The sequence below is a fragment of the Oncorhynchus mykiss genome, chromosome 18 (genome assembly GCF_057628025.1).
Source record: "Oncorhynchus mykiss isolate SJ-2025 chromosome 18, ASM5762802v1, whole genome shotgun sequence".
In the NCBI taxonomy this organism is placed as follows: Eukaryota; Metazoa; Chordata; class Actinopteri; order Salmoniformes; family Salmonidae; genus Oncorhynchus; species Oncorhynchus mykiss.
Window position 1 is genome coordinate 63,854,105 of NC_143039.1, and position 19,510 is coordinate 63,873,614.

At 44.2% G+C, this 19,510-nt stretch overlaps 1 protein-coding gene across 1 annotated transcript in view; it reads left to right on the forward strand.

Moving 5' to 3' along the window:
- Window positions 1-19,510, forward strand: part of LOC110496862 (adhesion G protein-coupled receptor B2) — a 459,244-nt gene that overhangs the window by 153,687 nt on the left and 286,047 nt on the right.

Here is a 19,510-nt window from a genome sequence, read left to right on the forward strand (position 1 = left end):
ATTATGTTCCTACCTCCAGAAGTGCAGTAGTATCTAACAATTCACAACAATACACACAAATCTAAAGTAAACAAATGGAATTAAGAAACATATAATATTAGGAGATCCAATGTCGGAGTGGCATTGACTAAAATACAGTAGAATAGAATACAATATTTATATATGAAATGAGTAAAAGCATTATGTAAACATGACTAAAGTGACCAGTGATTCCATGTCTATGTATAAAGGGCAGCAGCCTCTAAGGTGCAGGGTTAAGTAACCTGGTGGTAGCCGGCTAGTGATGGCTATTTACCAGTCTGATGGCCTTGAGATAGAAGCTGTTTTTCAGTCTCTAGGTCCCAGCTTTGATGCACCTGTACTGACCACACCTTCTGGAGGGTAGGGGGGGGAACAGGTCGTGGTTCAGATGGTTGATGTCCTTGATTATATTTTTTCCCTTCCAGGGACGTTGGGTGCTGTATGTGTCCAGGAGGGCAGGCAGTGTTCCCCCGGTGATGAGTTGGGCAGATTTCACCACCCTCTGGAGAGCCCTGCGGTTGCGGGCAGTGCGGTTGCCGTACCAGGCGGTGAGACAGCCCAACTGGATGTTTGTGAGGGTTTTAGGGGCCAAGCCAAATTTCTTCAGCCTCCTGAGGTTGAAGAGGCGCTGTTGCGCCTTCTTCATCACACTGTCTGTATGGGTGGACCATTTCAGATTGTCAGTGATGTGTACGCCGAGCAAGTTGAAGCTTTTCACCTTCTCCACTGCGGTCCCGTTGATGTGGAGAGGGGCGTGCTCCCTCTGCTATTTCCTGAAGTCCACGATCAGTTCCTTTGATTTGTTGACATTGAGGAAGAGGTTAATTTCATGGAACCACTCTGCCAGGGCCCTCACCTCCTCACTTCAGGCTGTCTTATCATTGTTGGTAATCAGGCCAACTGTTGTGTCATCTGCAAACTTGATGATTGAGTTGGAGGCCTGCGTTGCCACGCAGTCATGGTTGAACAGGGAGTACATGAGGGGGTTGAGCATGCACCTTTGTGGGGCCCCTGTGTTGAGGATCAGCGAAGTGGTGTTGATTCATACCTTCACCTCCTGGGAGCGGCCCATCAGGAAGTCCATTACCCAGTTGCACAGGGCGGGGTTCAGGCCCAGGGCCTCAAGCTTAATGGAGGTACTCTGATGTTGAAGGCTGACCTATAATCAATTAACAGAATTCTTACATAGGTATTCCTCTTGTCCAGATGGGATAGGGCAGTGTGCAGTACAATGGCGATTGCATCGTCTGTGGATCTATTGGGGAAGTATGCAAATTGAAGTGGTTTTAGGGTATCAGGTAAGGTAGAGGTGATTTGATCCTTGACTAGCCTCTCAAAACACTTCATGATGACAGAAGTGAGTGCTACAGGGCGATAGTCATTGAGTTCAGTTACCTTCTCTTTCTTGGGTACAGGAACAATGGTGGACATCTTGAGGCAAGTGGGGACAGCAGACTGGGATAGGGAGATATTGAATATGTCCGTAAACAGACATGAGACATACCATTGAAGTCAGAAGTTTACATGCACTTAGGTTGGAGTCATTAAAACTCGTTGTTCAACCACTCCACAAAATTATTGTTAACAAACTATAGTTTTGGCAAGTCGGTAAGGACATCTACTTTGTGTATGACACAAATCATTTTTCCAACAATTGTTTACAGACAGATTATTTCACTTTATTTCACTGTACCACAATTCCAGTGGGTCAGAAGTTTACATACACTAAGTTGACTGTCCCTTTAAACAGCTTGGAAAATTCCAGAAAATTATGTCATGGCTTCAAAATCTTCTCATAGGCTAATTTACATAATTTGAGTCAATTGGAGGTGTACCTGTGGATGTATTTTAAGGCCTACCTTTAAACTCAGTGCATCTTTGCTTGACATCATCAGAAAATCAAAAGAAATCAGCCAAGACCTCAGAAAAAAAATTGTAGACCTCCACAAGTCTGGTTCATCCTTGGGAGCAATTGCCTGAAGGTACCACGCTCATCTGTACAAACAATAGTATGCAAGTATAAACACCATAGGTCCACACAGCCGACATACCGCTCAGGAAGGAGACGTGTTCTGTCTCCTAGAGATGAACGTACTTTGGTGCAAAAAGTGCCAATCAATCCCAAAACAACAGCAAAGGACCTTGTGAAGATGCTGGAGGAAACAGGGACAAAAGTATCTGTATTCACAGTAAAATAAGTCCTATTTCGACATAAACTGAAAGGCCGCTCAGCAAGGAAGAAGCCACTGCTCCAAAACCGCCATAAAAAAGCCAGACTACGGTTTGCAACTGCACATGGGGACAAAGCTCGTACTTTTTGGAGAAATGTCCTCTGGTCTGATGAAACAAAAATAGAACTGTTTGGCCATAACATCGTTTCACATTGTTATGTTTGGAGGAAAAAGGGGGAGGCTTGCAAGCCGAAGAACACCATCCCAGCCGTGAAGCACAGGGGTGGCAGCATCATGTTTTGGGGTTGCTTTGCTGCAGGAGGGACTGGTTCACTTCACAAAATAGATGACATCATGGGGAAGGGGAATTATGTGCATATATTGAAGCAACATCTCAAGACATCAGTCAGGAAGTTAAGGCTTGGTCGCAAATGGGTCTTCCAAATGGACAATGACCCCAAACATACTTCCAAAGTTGTGGCAAAATGGCTTCAGGACAACAAAGTCAAGGTTTTGGAGTGGCCATCACAGAGCGCTGACCTCAATCCCATAGAAAATTTGTGGGCAGAACTGAAATAGCGTGTGCAAGCAATGCTGGTACACATACACACAGACAGACGCAGACACACACACACATACAGACACAAACAAATGTAAAACAAAATTCTGATTATGTATTTTTCTCTGTGCAGCTATTCTACTGATTTTGCTGTGCTGTATGTAGACATAATGCTTATTTGAAAACAAGACTGTCTGGAATGTAGGGTCTCTCTGTCTGCATCAACACTAACTAATGAGTGTAGGCCTTGTTGGAAGTCTCTCTGTCTGCACCAACACTAACTGATGAGTGTAGGCCTTGTAGGAAGTCTCTCTGTCTGCACCAACATTAACTGATGAATGTAGGCCTTGTGGGAAGTCTCTCTGTCTGCACAAACACTAACTGATGAGTGTAGGCCTTGTAGGAAGTATCTCTGTCTGCACAAACACGAACTGATGAGTGTAGGCCTTGTAGGAAGTATCTCTGTCTGCACAAACACGAACTGATGAGTGTAGGCCTTGTAGGAAGTCTCTCTGTCTGCACCAACACTAACTGATGAGTGTAGGCCTTGTAGGAAGTCTCTCTGTCTGCACCAACATTAACTGATGAGTGTAGGCCTTGTAGGAAGTCTCTCTGTCTGCACCAACATTAACTGATGAGTGTAGGCCTTGTAGGAAGTCTCTCTGTCTGCACCAACATTAACTGATGAATGTAGGCCTTGTAGGAAGTATCTCTGTCTGCACAAACACTAACTGATGAGTGTAGGCCTTGTAGGAAGTCTCTCTGTCTGGGATGCAGTTAGGTCTTCTTTGTGGCGTTCCTGCTGCCCCCTCCAGTCATTCTGCCATACCGGAGCACTGCTCGAGAACATGACATTCAGTCATTAAAGAAGGAGAGAGATGAGGGAGAGAGGACAGAGAGAGAGAGGGAGAGAGAGAGAGGTGAGGGAGGGAGAGGGGGAGAGAGAGGGAGAGAGAGAGAGAAAGAGAGATGAGGGAGAAAGAGAGAGAGAGAGAGAGAGAGAGAGAGAGAGATGAGGGAGGGAGAGAGGACAGAGAGAGAGAGGGAGAGAGAGAGAGGTGAGGGAGGGAGAGGGGGAGGGAGAGAGAGAGAGAAAGAGAGATGAGGGAGAAAGAGAGAGAGAGAGAGAGAGAGAGAGAGAGAGAGAGAGAGAGAGAGAGAGAGAGAGAGAGAAGCAGAACCAGAACCAGACAGAGCAATGGAGTCGAGCTCCAGGGAAGGTACAGCCCCAGCACAAGCATTCACTTATACACTAAGGTTATGAGGAAGAGACAGCCTGATAGTCCCAGGGTGAGACTGACAGCTCTTACACGCACGCAAACACTTACACACATACACACACGTCTCCTGTCTGCATGGAATATTCCTGGAATCATAGTAATTAGAGCAAAGCAAGAAAGGTAGAAAAGCGGAAGTAGCTAGGGAGTGTGTGTGTGTATAGTGTTCGTGAGTGTGTTGGAATGGGGCTTCATGTCTCGGTGCTGTCAAGCCTCACCAGGCTTCATCCAACCGGAGCACTGCCCACAGGAGACACACACAGACACGCACTCACTCTGGAACACACAAACACACTCTGGAACACACATACACACTCTGGAACACACGTACACACTCTGGAACACACATACACACTCTGGAGCACACACTGGTGTGAGGGGGCAGAGAAACAAGTGGTAAGGGGTAAACATAGCGATAAGATATAGGACGAGAGATAGCGAGAGATGATGATGGACTGATGAGGCGGTGCTAAGGAAGAAGAATATGAGGAGTGGAAGAGGCGGAGGAAAAGGGGAAAGCCCCAAGAGGGATTGGTTGGTTGGTTGAGGTGATCATTTAAAGAGGAAAGAATTAATCACTTAAAGAGGAAATAATTAAATTACGACCTGCTTCCTCCACGGGCAAGTTGAAAATCCAGATTCACTCGAATCATCTCTCTCACTTTATTGCCATCCAATCCTCCCTCCCTCTCTTCTTCTGTCCATATATCATTCCCTCATTAGTGCTCTTGCCTCTTCTCTTCTCTTCTCTTCTCTTCTCTTCTCTCTCTCTCTCTCTCTCTCTCTATCTCTCTCTCTCTCTCTCTCTCTCTCGCTCTCTCTCTCTATCTCTCTCTCACAAAAACACTAACATCCCTCTCTTGTTAATTTGGTCTCATGTCACATGGAGTTTGTTCTGTAGGCTGTGATTGCTTTCCCTTGTTAGCCAGATGGGGAATAAGAAATGATAGAAAAACTGAAATGGGAAATAGAGGATGACAACAGCTGTTGATATGATATTCTCTTTCACCCTTCATATCCCCCGCATCCCCCTCTCACTCTCTCTCTCCCCATTCAGTTCTCTCCCTCCCTCTCTCTCTCTCTCTCTCTCTCTCTATCTCTCTCTCTCTCTCTCTCTCTCTATCTCTCTCTCTCTCTCTCTCTCTCCCCCCATTCAGTTCTCTCCCTCCCTCTCTCTCTCTCTCTCTCTCTCTCTCTCTCTCTCTCTCTCAATTCAATTCAATTCGATTCAAGGGCTTTATTGGCATGGGAAACATGTGTTAACATTGCCAAAGCAAGTGAGGTAGATAATATATAAAGTGAATATATAAAGTGAAATAAACAATAACATTTCACAGTAAACATTACACATACAGAAGTTTCAAAACAATAAAGACATTACAAATGTCATATTATACATATATACAGTGTTTTAACAATGTACAAATGGTAAAGGACACAAGATAAATAAGCATAAATATGGGTTGTATTCACAATGGTGTTTGTTCTTCACTGGTTGCCCTTTTCTCGTGGCAACAGGTCACAAATCTTGCTGCTGTGATGGCATACTGTGGAATTTCACCCAGTAGATATGGGAGTTTTTCAAAATTTGATTTGTTTTCGAATTCTTTGTGGATCTGTGTAATCTGAGGGAAATATGTCTCTCTAATATGGTCATACATTGGGCAGGAGGTTAGGAAGTGCAGCTCAGTTTCCACCTCATTTTGTGGGCAGTGAGCACATAGCCTGTCTTCTCTTGAGAGCCATGTCTGCCTACGGCGGCCTTTCTCAATAGCAAGGCTATGCTCACTGAGTCTGTACATAGTCAAAGCTTTCCTTAATTTTGGGTCAGTCACAGTGGCCAGGTATTCTGCCGCCGTGTACTCTCTGTGTAGGGCCAAATAGCATTCTAGTTTGCTCTGTTTTTTTGTTAATTCTTTCCAATGTGTCAAGTAATTATCTTTTTGTTTTCTCATGATTTGGTTGGGTCTAATTGTGCCGCTGTCCTGGGGCTCTGTAGGGTGTGTTTGTGTTTGTGAACAGAGCCCCAGGACCAGCTTGCTTAGGGGACTCTTCTCTTCTCTCTTCTATTTTACTCTTCCAGGTTCATCTCTCTGTAGGTGATGGCTTTGTTGTGGAAGGTTTGGGAATCGCTTCCTTTTAGGTGGTTATAGAATTAAACTTTTCTGGATTTTGATAATTAGTGGGTATCGGCCTAATTCTGCTCTGCATGCATTATTTGGTGTTCTATGTTGTACACGGAGGATATTTTTGCAGAATTCTGCGTGCAGTCTCAATTTGGTGTTTGTTTCTCTCTCTCTCTCCCCAACCAGTTCTCTATCTCTCTCTCTCTCTCCCTCCCTCTCTCTCTCTCTCTCTCTCTCTCTCTCTCTCTCTCTCTCTCTCTCCCCCATTCAGTTCTCGCTCTCTCTCTATCTCTCTCTCTCTCTCTCTCTCTCTCTCTTTCCTTCTCTCTCCCCCTCTCTCTCTCGTGGGGAAGGGTGGAGATGGTAAAGAGGCAATTATCTGGGACAATTGTAGTTTGGCCCTCCTTCCTCGTTCCTTACCTGAGGCCAAGGTAGAGGGAAACCCCCACAGAAGGAGAGGAAGAAGAAAACATGAGAGGAAATAAAGGATACAATAGGACAGGGTCAGTCTGTTAGTGTTTATGCATGAAATATTAACTATGACATGAAATTCGAGTCCAGGTGAGTCCAATAATCGCTGATACGCGTGAGGGGGAAAAGTGTGCATGCTGATGGTGACAGGATTGTGTAATGCTGGGGAGCCTGGCACCTTTGCGCGCCAGGGAGGGAGAGCGGGAGCAGGCGTAACAATATCGGTCATTTTCTTTCAAATCAGTGAGGGTGCACACTTTGGGAGGAAGGGAAGATATAATTGGGACGTAGCCCATGTGACAGAGCAGGCAAGTTGAACCCCTTACACTCGTGGGAATTGTCCTGTATTGATATGGCTAAATTGACATGTTAATTGCCAAATAAATACGAAAATCATATTCATAAGCATGGTTATTATTATGGGAAAAGTTGGAGATTATGGGAAAATTACAAGACCAAAATTGAGGACACAACAGTTCACCTGACACAAGACTGAATCCAGAGATTACACTGTTGATTTTCTGTACATTTACTTTTCGTTGCATTTGTTGATAACACAATCTGACAATACTCTGGATACAGTTAGTAACATGATCATAACATTCCTGGAAGATGTGGGGTAGGTGACAAGACAAAAAACTGACAATGGTTTGAGTGAGAGGATTAACTGGTGTCTCAAATCAAATCAAATGTATTTATAAAGCCCTTCGTACATCAGCTGATATCTCAAAGTGCTGTACAGAAACCCAGCCTAAAACCCCAAACAGCAAGCAATGCAGGTGTTAAAGCGCGTTGGCTTGGAAAAACTCCCTAGAAAGGCCAAAACCTAGGAAGAAACCTAGAGAGGAACCAGGCTATGAGGGGTGTCCTCTTCTGGCTGTGCCGGGTGGAGATTATAACAGAACATGGCCAAGATGTTCAAATGTTCATAAATGACCAGCATGGTCAAATAATAGGTCTGGGACAGGTAGCACGTCCGGTGAACAGGTCAGGGTTTTCTAGCCGCAGGCAGAACAGTTGAAACTGGAGCAGCAGCACGTGGTGGCCACTCACCTCTCCAACGTTTGCACAGTTCCTAAGTCATTTAAATGCACTTTTATGACTCAAAAAAGAGTATTCAACCATAAGCTGCTTTTTGAGCTCTCCTACCTGTGCCGTTGAGGAACTAGAGCAGGCACACTTGTAGTTGTTTTGTTTGGAACACATCCCTGCATCCCCGCCATCACACAATTACTGTTGTTGTTTACGCAATCCAAAAACGGCTCATTATAAATTGCAATCTGGGTCAGGTAGGCATCCTTCGAAAGCCTGTTCTATTGACAACATGACTAAGCTAAGTTATAAAATATGATATCACAGTGTCAGGTTTTCACAAGGCAATTCAGGGAAACAGATCATCATTTTGGTGTGTATAGAAAGGAGTCATAAGTGCATTCAGGTGCGTGTTCTGAGGTTCATTTTCTTAACAATGAACAAACATGGATTCATTCTCTACAGAACAAACCAGTGTATGACCCCATGTCATGTTGTAACTGTCCATTAAACCTAGTGATCATAAACGTTGACACTGTTTATTACAGGACTTTTTTATGCAGCATTTCCCTCATTCAGACAACAACACAGTTTCAAAAGTTGCCCAATTAGCAGGAAGGATGGGGGCAAGTTAGGTGCTCTTGGGTTCAGAACAGCTGTCAGTCAAAACACATACAACAATGTGAAGCACAGAGGCTGAGCTCTGCCATTATTTATAGCATGTTACTGTACAGCTCTTGCGTTCCAATTTAGGCCCAAATCTGCCATTTTCAACCCATATATGGGTATGAGTGTAAAGGGCTATTTTAGGTAGTTTTCAATCTTCATTTCCTGTACAGTGACATATAATCTGTCAGGGTAGAACAGTTCCTCAGATGACAAGACTGGAAGAGAGAAAGACAGAAGGATGGAAGAGAGTGCTGGAGAATTAGAATTTGAGAGAGAAACTGAGAGAGAGAGAGGGGTAGATTAAATGGAAAGGGAGAGATGGACTGAAGAAGAAAGAAAGTGTGAGAAAAAGAGATCAATAAAAAGTGAGGGAGAGAGAGAAAGGGAGAGATGAAGGTATGAGGTATTGTTGGTGGTGTCGAGATAGAAAGAGGGATGGAGAGAGAGCGAGATAGGGTATAGAGCGATAGATGAAGGGAAAGGAAGGGATCGGGTATTGGGTGGTGAATGACTCCTAGTAGAAAGCCTGTTTGCTTAAGGTTACCGTGGTGACAGGATTAGTATTTGAGTCTCATGAGCTCTCCTTCTCTCTGACTGGGCTCAGCATTGAGCCCCTTTATACTAGACTAGTACTCTGACATGCACACATACTGTACACACACACCCACACGCTATATATCCTATATCTTCTATGGATGTTTACTGAATAAAAATATAAACGCAACATGCAACAATATCAAAGATTTTACTGAGTTACAGTTCATATGTGGAAATAAGTCATTTGAAATTAATAAATTAAGCCCTAATCTATGGATTTCACATGACAGGGCAGGGGCGCAGCTATGGGTGGGCTTGGGAGGGCATAGGCCCACCCACTTGGGAGCCAGGCCCAACCACTGGGGAGCCAGGCCCAGCCAATCAGAATTCCTCACAAAAGGGCTTTATTACAGATAGAAATACTCCTCAGTTTCATCAACTGTCTGGGTGGCTGGTCTCGAACGATCCCGCAGGTGAAGAAGATGGATGTGGAGGTCCTGGGCTGCGAGGTCTTCGGTTGTGAGGTTGGACATACTGCCAAATTATCTAAAACAACATTGGAGGCAGCTTATGGTACATTCCATTCTCTGGCAACAACTCTGGTGGGCATTCCTGCAGTCAGCATGCCAGTTACACACTCCCTCAAAGACATCTGTGGCATTGTGCTGGTTGATGAAAATGCACATTTTAAAGTGGCCATTTATTGTCCCCAGCACAAGGTGCACCTGTGTAATGGTCATGCTGTTTAATCAGCTTCTTGATATGCCACACCTGTCAGGTTGATAGATTATCTTGGTGAAGGAGAAAGGAGAAATGCTCACTAACAGGGATGTTAACAACATGTTAGAGAAACAAGCTTTTTGTGTGTATGGAACATTTCTGGGATATTTTATTTCAGCTCATGAAACATGGGCCCAACACTTTACATGTTGCATTTATATTTTTGTTCAGTCTATGGACCTGTGTGGGTGTGTATGTGCTGTGTTGGGGCTGGGCCTTACAGCAGATCTGAAAGGGGTTAGCACTGATACAAAGACACTCGTATTCATGACTATGGGGAGTTTAGGCTTTAAAACAGATTGTAAGTCAGAGGAGCTGGCTACAATAGCATTGCTGGAATCAATGGTATTTTAAACGTGTTTTGCTGTTTATAGCACTCTAGTGTTCTGTGACTGTCTCTATCCATCCTGGTTTCATTGGCGCAATGTTTCTTTAAGTCCCTCTAACCAAATGCAGCAGGCATCAAAATAAATGCCTGAGTGGAGAAAGAAAATAACAAACTGTCGGGGGAGGTTCTCTTCTGCACTGTCGAACCAATCCAGTAACTGTGGAGGAGGAGTTAAGATGGATTGTCACCTTGTTGACATCCAGAAGTGGAAGTCCACAGAGCCTGTGATGCGTTTCAGGTCTGTCTTTCCAGAGCAGCTTTAACCCTTGTGTCGTGTTCATGTTTTTGTTATTCACCCAATGTTTGCGGGTCTGAGGGATCCACAACATTATTGAGTTTTTAAAACAATACAGCCATAACATTTTCGTTAAAAACACTTCATACTTAGATGTGGACTTATATCAGTTACAAGAAATATAGACAGCACACATGGTTCATATTTGCCATTTACCTCTGCTAGATCACATGTATCAACAAAAGTGCTATTCGTTTTTTGGGGATAAAATGTGATTTTTGTAAACAAAAATCTATTATAATCATGATGCGTGGAATAAATCATGTTTATCTTGAACAAATATAAACGAAACAAGGTTTGTTTTCATCACTTTTGAAGTTTATTGCTTTGAACTGAACAAATTGGAAGGACACATTTTCCGTACAGTATTTTATGGAAATGATAAATGAGCCCCATTGAACACACATTAAGGCCGGTCTAGACACCACATGAGGGACAGAGTTTTACTGTGTGTGTGTTGCAAATGTATTTCTTCCACTTGATGCATGTGTACTGTGTCTTCCTGTCCTTCTTGGGTCCAAACACATCGCAGCGTTTCTTCTTGTTGCTACCGGCTGCAATCTAGAATGATGAAAACACTTAGTTCAGGAATTTTACTAACATCTCACTCGTTCAGATATATAGTTACCCCAGGCCAAGGTAGGAGAGTCAGACACACACACATGCAACAACATCACTCATGCTTACTTCCCGAATTGGAGTTGTTGGTTCTGTGGGTCTGGCGGATGGGAGAGGGGGGGGGGTGGGGGCAGCATCCTCCTCCTGAATCATCCTCATGATGGCTGCAGAAGCTGGGGTCCTTGGGATATGTTGCCTCCTCTGGATTTGAGGCCTTACCAATGCCATACCCAGCTCTTTGAGAAAGAGCTGTCTCCTCTGGAGCTCCCATCTGTTCCAATCTGTGTTCAATGCCATCCAGATAACAAACGCGTTGTATGCTGAGATGTCCAAGATGGTGAAGAATATTCAAGTGGCCAGCGTAGGGTTCTTCCTTTGCAGCTGTAGCCAGTCACCAGCTTTGCTAAATTGTTCACCAATCCTTTTGTGGCATTGTAATCCATTAAGATTTCTGTTTTTTGATGTTCCTGGCCACAGATTCTCCCATCACTATGCAGAGTACTCATGAGTACCACATTTTTGCCTTTCTTTGGCGCGTAGGACACTAGGGGTGTGTTGGCCGTGAACACAATCTTACAGGAATTAATAGGCCTGTTCCGTGTATTCAACAGCTGAGGTGGGGGCTCTGGCTTGTTTTTCTCTACTGTTCCTACCATCGTCAACTTCCTCTTGAGAATCTCCTGTCCCAGCTTGTGCAAAGTAAAAAAGTTAACGCATGTGATGTTGTGGCCACGGAGTCCTGGTGTCACGTCCAGGACAACCCGCATCCCTTGGTTCTTCTCAGGGGCTCCTCCGTCTGGCTTCCCCGTATACACCTGCAAGTTCCACCCATATGATGAAGTAGCATCAAAGGCAGCCCAGATCTTGATTCCATATTTTCCGTTTAGATGGTATGTACTGTCTGAAGGGGCAGCGGCCCCTAAATGGCATAAGCTTCTCATCAACAGTAATGTTGGGCCCATGGTTGTAAAACAGGGGAAGGCAGTCCATCCACTTGTCCCACACTGACCTAATTGCAGCTAGCTTGTCTCTCTGCATCCGAGCTGGTCTGGTGTCTCGGGTTATCAAAGCAGATAATCCTGGAAATAATGTGGAAGTTCTACAGGGGGAGTCTGCTGGCCCTCGCTACATATTCGTCGCCAGACCCACTGGCTCCAGGTCATCTATAAGTCTTTGCTAGGTAAAGCTCTGCCTTATCTCAGCTCACTGGTCACGATAACAACACCCACCCATAGCACACGCTCCAGCAGGTATATCTCACTTGTCATCCCCAAAGCAAACACCTCCTTTAGCCGCCTTTCCTTATAGTTCTCTGCTGCCAATGACTGGAGTGAATTGCAAACATCACTGAAGTTGGAGACTTATATCTCCCTCTTTAACTTTAAACATCAGCTATCTGAGCAGCTAACCGATCCATGCTGCTCTACACAGCCCATCTGCAAATAGCCCATCTAATCATCCCCATAATGTTTTTATTTTATTTTTGCCCTTTTGAACACCAGTATTTCTACTTGCACATCATCATCTGCACATCTATCACTCCAGTGTTAATTTGCTAAATTGTAGTTACTTCGCTATTGTGGTCTATTTATTGCCTCACCTCCTCACACCATTTGCACACTGTCATGGCTGTTGAAGGATGAGGAACAAGGTGCAGCGTGCGGAGCGTACACTTTACTTTATTTGAGAATGACGCCGACAAAAAACAATAAACCATACAAAACAAACTGTGACGCTAAAGGCAATAGTGCCCGCAAACAAAGACAACTTCCCACAAACACAGGTGGGAAAAAGGGTACCTAAGTATGGTTCCCAATCAGAGACAACGATAGACAGCTGTCCCTGATTGAGAACCATACCCGGCCAAAACATAGAAATGGAAAATCATAGAAACACAAAACATAGAATGCCCACCCCAACTCAAGCCCTGACCAAACCAACATAGAGACATAAAAAGGAACTCTTTGGTCAGGGCGTGACACACACTGTATACATACTTTTTTTTCTATTTTGTTATTGACTGTACGTTGGTTTATTCCATGTGTAACTCTGTGTTGTTGTTTTTGTCAAACTGCTTTGCTTTATCATGGCCAGGTCACAGTTGTAAATGAGAACTTGTTCTCAACTGGCCTACCTGGTTAAATAAAGGTGAAATAAAAAATGGAAAAAAAAACATTGTTGCCCGGAAAAGTTCTCTGCCAGTTTTTACATCCCACAGGGATTCTGTGAATTCCCCATTAGCTCTGAAAACACCAGCAAGGATAAGAACCCCAAAGTATGCATTTAAATGAGTTTGGTCCATCTCCTTCCATCTCTCTCCAAAAACAAGTCTTCCCTCCAAATCAGTGCAGTCCAGAATGATGTTCTGTATGGTGTTTGTGATGAACAGTTCATAAGAAGACTTTATGTCCTGTACATGAGTAACCACCATCCGCGTCGGCCCTGGTTGCATCCTTATCACATTGGCAGCCATGCAGGGTGGCTCATTCTTTGAGCAAGAAGACCATTAAATGTCAAACATTTTTGACATCCATATTTCTCCTGTAGGCTGCTGATGAGCTAGTTGCTGACGGGCTGGTCCTGGGTTTGGCTGAGGGTCGATCTCATCCTCTTCTTTCAACTCACTGTCAGACTCTGAATTGACAGAGACAGGATCCTCATTATTCGGAAAATTCCTAATCTTCCACAGTGGAAGACGCTCCTTCCACACTAGCTCTCTCTGTGGAAAAATTATTTCTAAGGCCCTCTGAGCAGAGATTACTTTTGCCATGCTGATTGATTGTGGTAAGGAGCCACACATGCAAAGATATTTCATTGTTGTGTCCCTCCCCCAATTTACACCGGGCTGTTGTAGAGTGTGGGAAAACACTGAATGTTTTACAATGATATCGAAATAATGTGTCAAAATAACATTGTGCAGGTTCCCGCAAGACATTGTGAAGTTTCACACAATACAAAGGGTAAAAGTGTGAGAAAAGCGGGAGAAAGGCAGACAGACAGGGAGAAAGACAGGTTCTTGGTGCTATGTTGAAACAGCAGGCCCAGGGAGGACGAAGACGGAGTGAAGGCACACAGCAAACCTTTTTGTTTAATTTTTACTTGTTTTCCCCTACACACACACTTTTCCACATTTTTATTACCCTCGGGTCAAGTGAACTCAAACACCACATGTGTAATATAAATGTGTAGGAGGGTGCACAGTGTGCACTTAATGAAAAGGTGTTCTTTTACATGTTCTTCACAGAAAATGAGCCAAGGCCAATGAGTCATTGTATAATTTGTATGTTAGTAAACATTGAAAACAGGTCCCACAGACCTGAACAACACCCAATAGTTAAACACTTGGTTAGAGGTGCAGTATACCGCTGTTACCTTATTGCCATTTTAATGCATAGCGTGTTACCATGTGTTTGTGTGCCTGTGTGTGTTTGTAACAGAGAAAGCAGTCCTACTGAGATTCTCAATTAGGAAGAAAAATGTCCTCTCCTCTGTACTCCATCCTCCTCTATTCTGTGACCCAGAAACCGATGAGAGGTCGACTGGACGAGAAGAATATCAATTCTTAGGCAAACACAGGAGCGTCCTCCTGACCTCGATAAACTCCACTCACGAAGGATATTGAGGTGCATCCTCCGCATATCCTCCACACCCCCTTTGAATCAGTCTTTCACAACCAACTACATTTGTTTTAATCACTTTACACATTTGTTTTGGGATTCCTCCACTGTAAACGTCATTTGCCTGATGGCGCTCGAGTGGATGAGAGGAGGAGATCGATATTTATGTCTTCTTGTTCTCGGTTCCAGTAAGTTATGTCTCCCACACACATCGATCCTAGTGTGGCAGGTAGCCTAGCGGTTAGAGCGTTGAGTCAGTATCCGAAAAGTTGCTTGTTTTAATACTTGAGTCAAGAAGGTGGAAAATCTGTTGATGTGCCCTTGAGCAAGGCACTTAACCCTAATTTGCCCGAGAGCTATGGATGAACCTGTAAAACAACAAATTTTTTTGGTGCGCTCTGAGAACGCAGCAGTTGGAAAGAAACACATATTCTCTGGATAAGTTGGGATTGTTCCATGTGTACGGCTTCAACAACGTAATTCCCAATAAACTCCTGACCTCTCCCAGATGAGAGGAGGACAGAGGCAATGGAATGCACCCACACTCTAAAATTAATCCAATACCCTGGAGTTTATCCCGATCCTTTTCGATTGCCTCCTCTCCTCATGTCCTCTCCTTTGTGACCATAGGAGATAATGGGCAAGGGGTTGAATTTGGAATTGGGACTATCAGGTGATGCAGATGAGAAGATGATAGAGGAGAAGGAGGAGACTAGAGGGGTATGTGAAGAACGAGTGCTAGATAAAGGAAGAGGGGCATCCCACCTCAGCAGAGCCCCTGCCATCCCCATATTCGTTTCTAGATCTGGGGAGTTAGGGAGTGTGTGAGGGGCGTGTGTTAAGTAGCTATGTCACTCTCAAACACTCTGTCCCCTGTGTTCACTGTTCACACACACAATACCTCACTTGATAGAAGGGCCCTGGATTAGTAATTTTTTATGGAGACACATCATACTGTTTCTTTGACAGAACACTTGGAGTTTTAACCCTCCAGAGTATCAAGTGAACCGTTATAAGGCCACTAAATCAACCCTGCCGAATGGCACACAGACACTTGGCTATCTCCCTCTGGTCCACTGCTTTCCATGCACCACTGGGTCCATGTGATCGATGCACGCAGAACATAGATGGGGTTTGGGGGAGTTCTACAGCTCACCTGGGCCCTGCTGAGTGTGTGAGTGTGTGTGGGTGTGTGAGCGTGTGCGTGTGTGCTTGCGTGTGCGTATGTGTGAGAGATTAGTTTAGGGCTGTGAATTCTAACTCCGGCTCAATTTGGGTGGCAACCGAACAGAGACCAGAAAAGCAAATGTTCTTTCAGTTCTCTAAAGTACCATTAGAGGTCACCTTGGTTTGGTGTGTGTGTGTGTGTGTGTGTGTTAGTACGTGTGTCAATAGGAGTGTGTTTGAGAAAGTGCCATTGTGTTGCTTGTGTACTGTGTGTGTGTGTGTGTGTGTGTGTGTGTGTGTGTGTGTGTGTGTGTGTGTGTGTGTGTGTGTGTGTGTGTGTGTGTGTGTGTGCGTGTGCATGCATATAAGTCCATGTGTGTGTGTGTGTTAATGATGTTTGTGTGTGAGTGTTAGTGTTCGTGATAGGCTTTTAAACTCAGTCAGCAAATTTAGAGGACACTACACTATCATAGACAGTGAATCTTTGACAGCTTTATCCACTGAATTGTAAACAACCTGAGCTCATAGCAGCCATTTAGCTTGTCACACTAACTCAGCGTGTGTGTGTGTGTGTGTGTGTGTGTGTGTGTGGCTATCTAACCTGTCATGCTAACAAAGTGATTTACTAGAGCAGCGTCATTACTGCTGTACCTCACCAGTGATTTAAGGTGTGTAAACTGTCACTCCTTAAGTGGTACCAGAACTGATGCCACGGGCTGGGAGATGACAGACAACTTTCATTTGATGTTATTCTGATGGTATTGAGAACTCAGAACATTATTATACACTGAACAAAAATATCTTGGTCCCATGTTTCATGAGCTGAAATAAACGATCCTAGAAACTTTCCATACGCACGAAAAGCTCATTTCGCTCAAACCTTGTGCACACATTTGTTTACATCCCTGTTAGTGAGCATTTCTCCCCTGCCAAAATAATTCATCCACCTGACAGGTGTGGCATAACAAGAAACTGATTAAACAGCATGATCATTACACATCTTGTGCTGGGGAGAATAAAAGGCCACTCTAAAATGTGTAGTTCTGTCACACACACAATCAACATTGTGATCAACTCTAAGAGAAGGAGATGTGTTGCGCTGCATGACGCAAATGGTGGTCATACAAGTTACTGACTGGTTTTCTGACCCATGCCCCTACCTTTTTTTATGTATCTGTGACCAACAGATAATTCATTTGTTTCAATTGACTGATTTCCTTATATGTAACTCAATAAAATATTTGAAACTGTTGCATGTTGCGTTTATATTTTTGTTCAGTGTATATGATATTATTATATATTATTATGATAATATAAATCTCAAACTGTTTAACTGTCTGGTTCCATTTGCAGACGTCTCAGACACAAAATGGAGTCAGTTCCCCTCGCATCCATCCTTACAGCTCATAGAAGCATAAAAGGGGAGGATATGCAGTGCGGTTGGAAAAGGGGCCATTTTGGTTCTTGAGAGGGGAGTGAGATGAAAAAGAGGTGGAAGTGTTCTCCATTACGTATCTGAGACAGTGAGATGCATAGATGAAAGATGGAAATTCATGCAATTATGGTTCTGATTTGGAATGAAGTAGAAATGTCAACACTACTGATACCCTAGTAGGGAGAAAGAGACAGAGAAAGAGGGAGAGAAAGAGAGAGCCACGTGCATGTCCTTCACCATCAGTGTCACAGGAAAATTATTTTCCCCTGAAACTTCTCCCCAGGGGACTAATTTGTGTTCATCTGTTGTAACGTTAGGGGGAATCTATTTGCCAGACAGCGTAACATGACGGACAGAGCTATTAATCATAATACTGAAAACAATAGCACACACACACACACACACACACACACACACACACACACATTAAATTTGTCTGTCACAAATGCATCATCATCAAGCAGCTTAGGGAAGGGATTCTCCGGCTGCTAGCTCTGCTGTGGGAAAAAAATATGTGCTTTCTAAGTACTTCGATGCAGTCAAGGTGTCGATGAGCCAAGCAGTGCTGACCTGCTCCAATCCATTGGACAGATGGTAAGCTCAACTCCGCGACCCATGGAGACTGGACTCTGGCAAGGCGTAGGAGGTCGGGAGGGAGGCAGTCTGGTCGGCCTCCATATATCCTAGAAGATCAGATCCAGCTATTAAACAGCTTTGCCCCACTGGAGGCAGACCTCCCGGCCCCGGGAGTCAGCTCTGATCCTGGGAGGAAACCAACAGCCAGCAGTCGACTAGTGGCACCCTCATCCACGGCTCAGCCGGTCGCTGACAAAAGGAAGCAGAGTGTTGGGCCCTCCTCCACCTCCGCAGGGATTCCATCTGCTGTTAGAGTGTGTGTGCGGTGAGTCAGGCTGGCATGGACCGAAGCACACCTTCTCCCCCCTGCCTGAGTCTTGTTCTGTTCCCCCTCTTCCTTCCCCATTGGATTCCATCATGACCACCATCATAATGGGCAGCTCGATGGTGAGTCTTTGGAGTGCCTACGGCCTTTGGGCCGAACAAGGTCCACTGTCACCCAGGCACCCTTGTCCAAGATATTAACTCCCTCCTGCCCACAGTTCTAGCCAACTGCTCTAGTATTGGCACCATCGTCATGCTCATTTGCTTTAACTAGAATCGCTTTAGGCAATCTGAGGAACTGAAGGACTAGGGGGGTTCCAGGATAATCTCTATCAACCTAGTGAACTGCTTTAGGGACTGACGGTCTGGGTTTGGTAGCGCTCCAGTCCTCCTTGTCATAAAAAGAAACAGAGAACATCGAAATAGTATTTCAGTATATCCCAGAGATATATAAGTGCAGTCAACATAAGAAACCTAATCTACATTATGTACCTTCAACTGTTTGCTCCGAGAGTGTTGTCTGCAATAATCATATGCCCATGGAATTGAATTCCACTGTTTGCACTGAAACGGTCTGCTTTAGGAAGAAGCCCGCTGTGGGCAGCCCACTCAGTACCATTGGCTCAAATGTAAATGTCACTGACATGTCTACCTCGAATCAGCCTCTCAGAATAGCACTAAAAGTTAACAAGAAACCCAGAAAAAAACTAAAAGCATTCCCATATTAACATACCCTGAGAAAGAAGGTTCATGAAATTGACAACTTACTAACATCAGAAAACATGTATATTCTGTCCATCTCTGAAACACACTTAGATAATTCCTTTGATGACGCAGTAGGAGCTATACATGGTCATAAAATATATATTACAGATAGAAATGGAGGAGGTGTTGCTTTTAATGTCCAGAGTCATATTCCTGTAAAAATATTATGGCTATAGGTTCATCTGCCTTACCTAAAGCCTAGGAAGTTGCTATAGACCATTGAGGCAGATGGCTTATTTATAACAAAACTCTTTGATATTGCCAACCACTTTAATAAGGTCTTTGTCCGCGCCCCCGCAGAAATCAAAGTAACATAATAAAATAATCCCATGAAAATCTGTCTGTTGTCACTGGAGATATGTTCCTTTGCATTGGATGCGTCTCAATCCACCACATTCATTGATGTTAAATTCCGCATCTGCGGTGAAAGGTGACAGAGCCAGAGCGGTGATTCCAAAAATCGGTCGTCTCACAAAACCGTCTGAACGGTTTGACCTGCAAAACTCTTATGACCCCCTCTATGGAAAGATGACACTCTCAGGAACAAGATGGTGTTCTCCATTTTGCTACGACCTCCACAAGTGTCAGGACATTCATCGGACGTCTGTACTGCCCATCTGCCAAATTCTGAAGTGTCCAAACCATTTATCTTATACACTAATATGACCAATCTGTGCAAAGG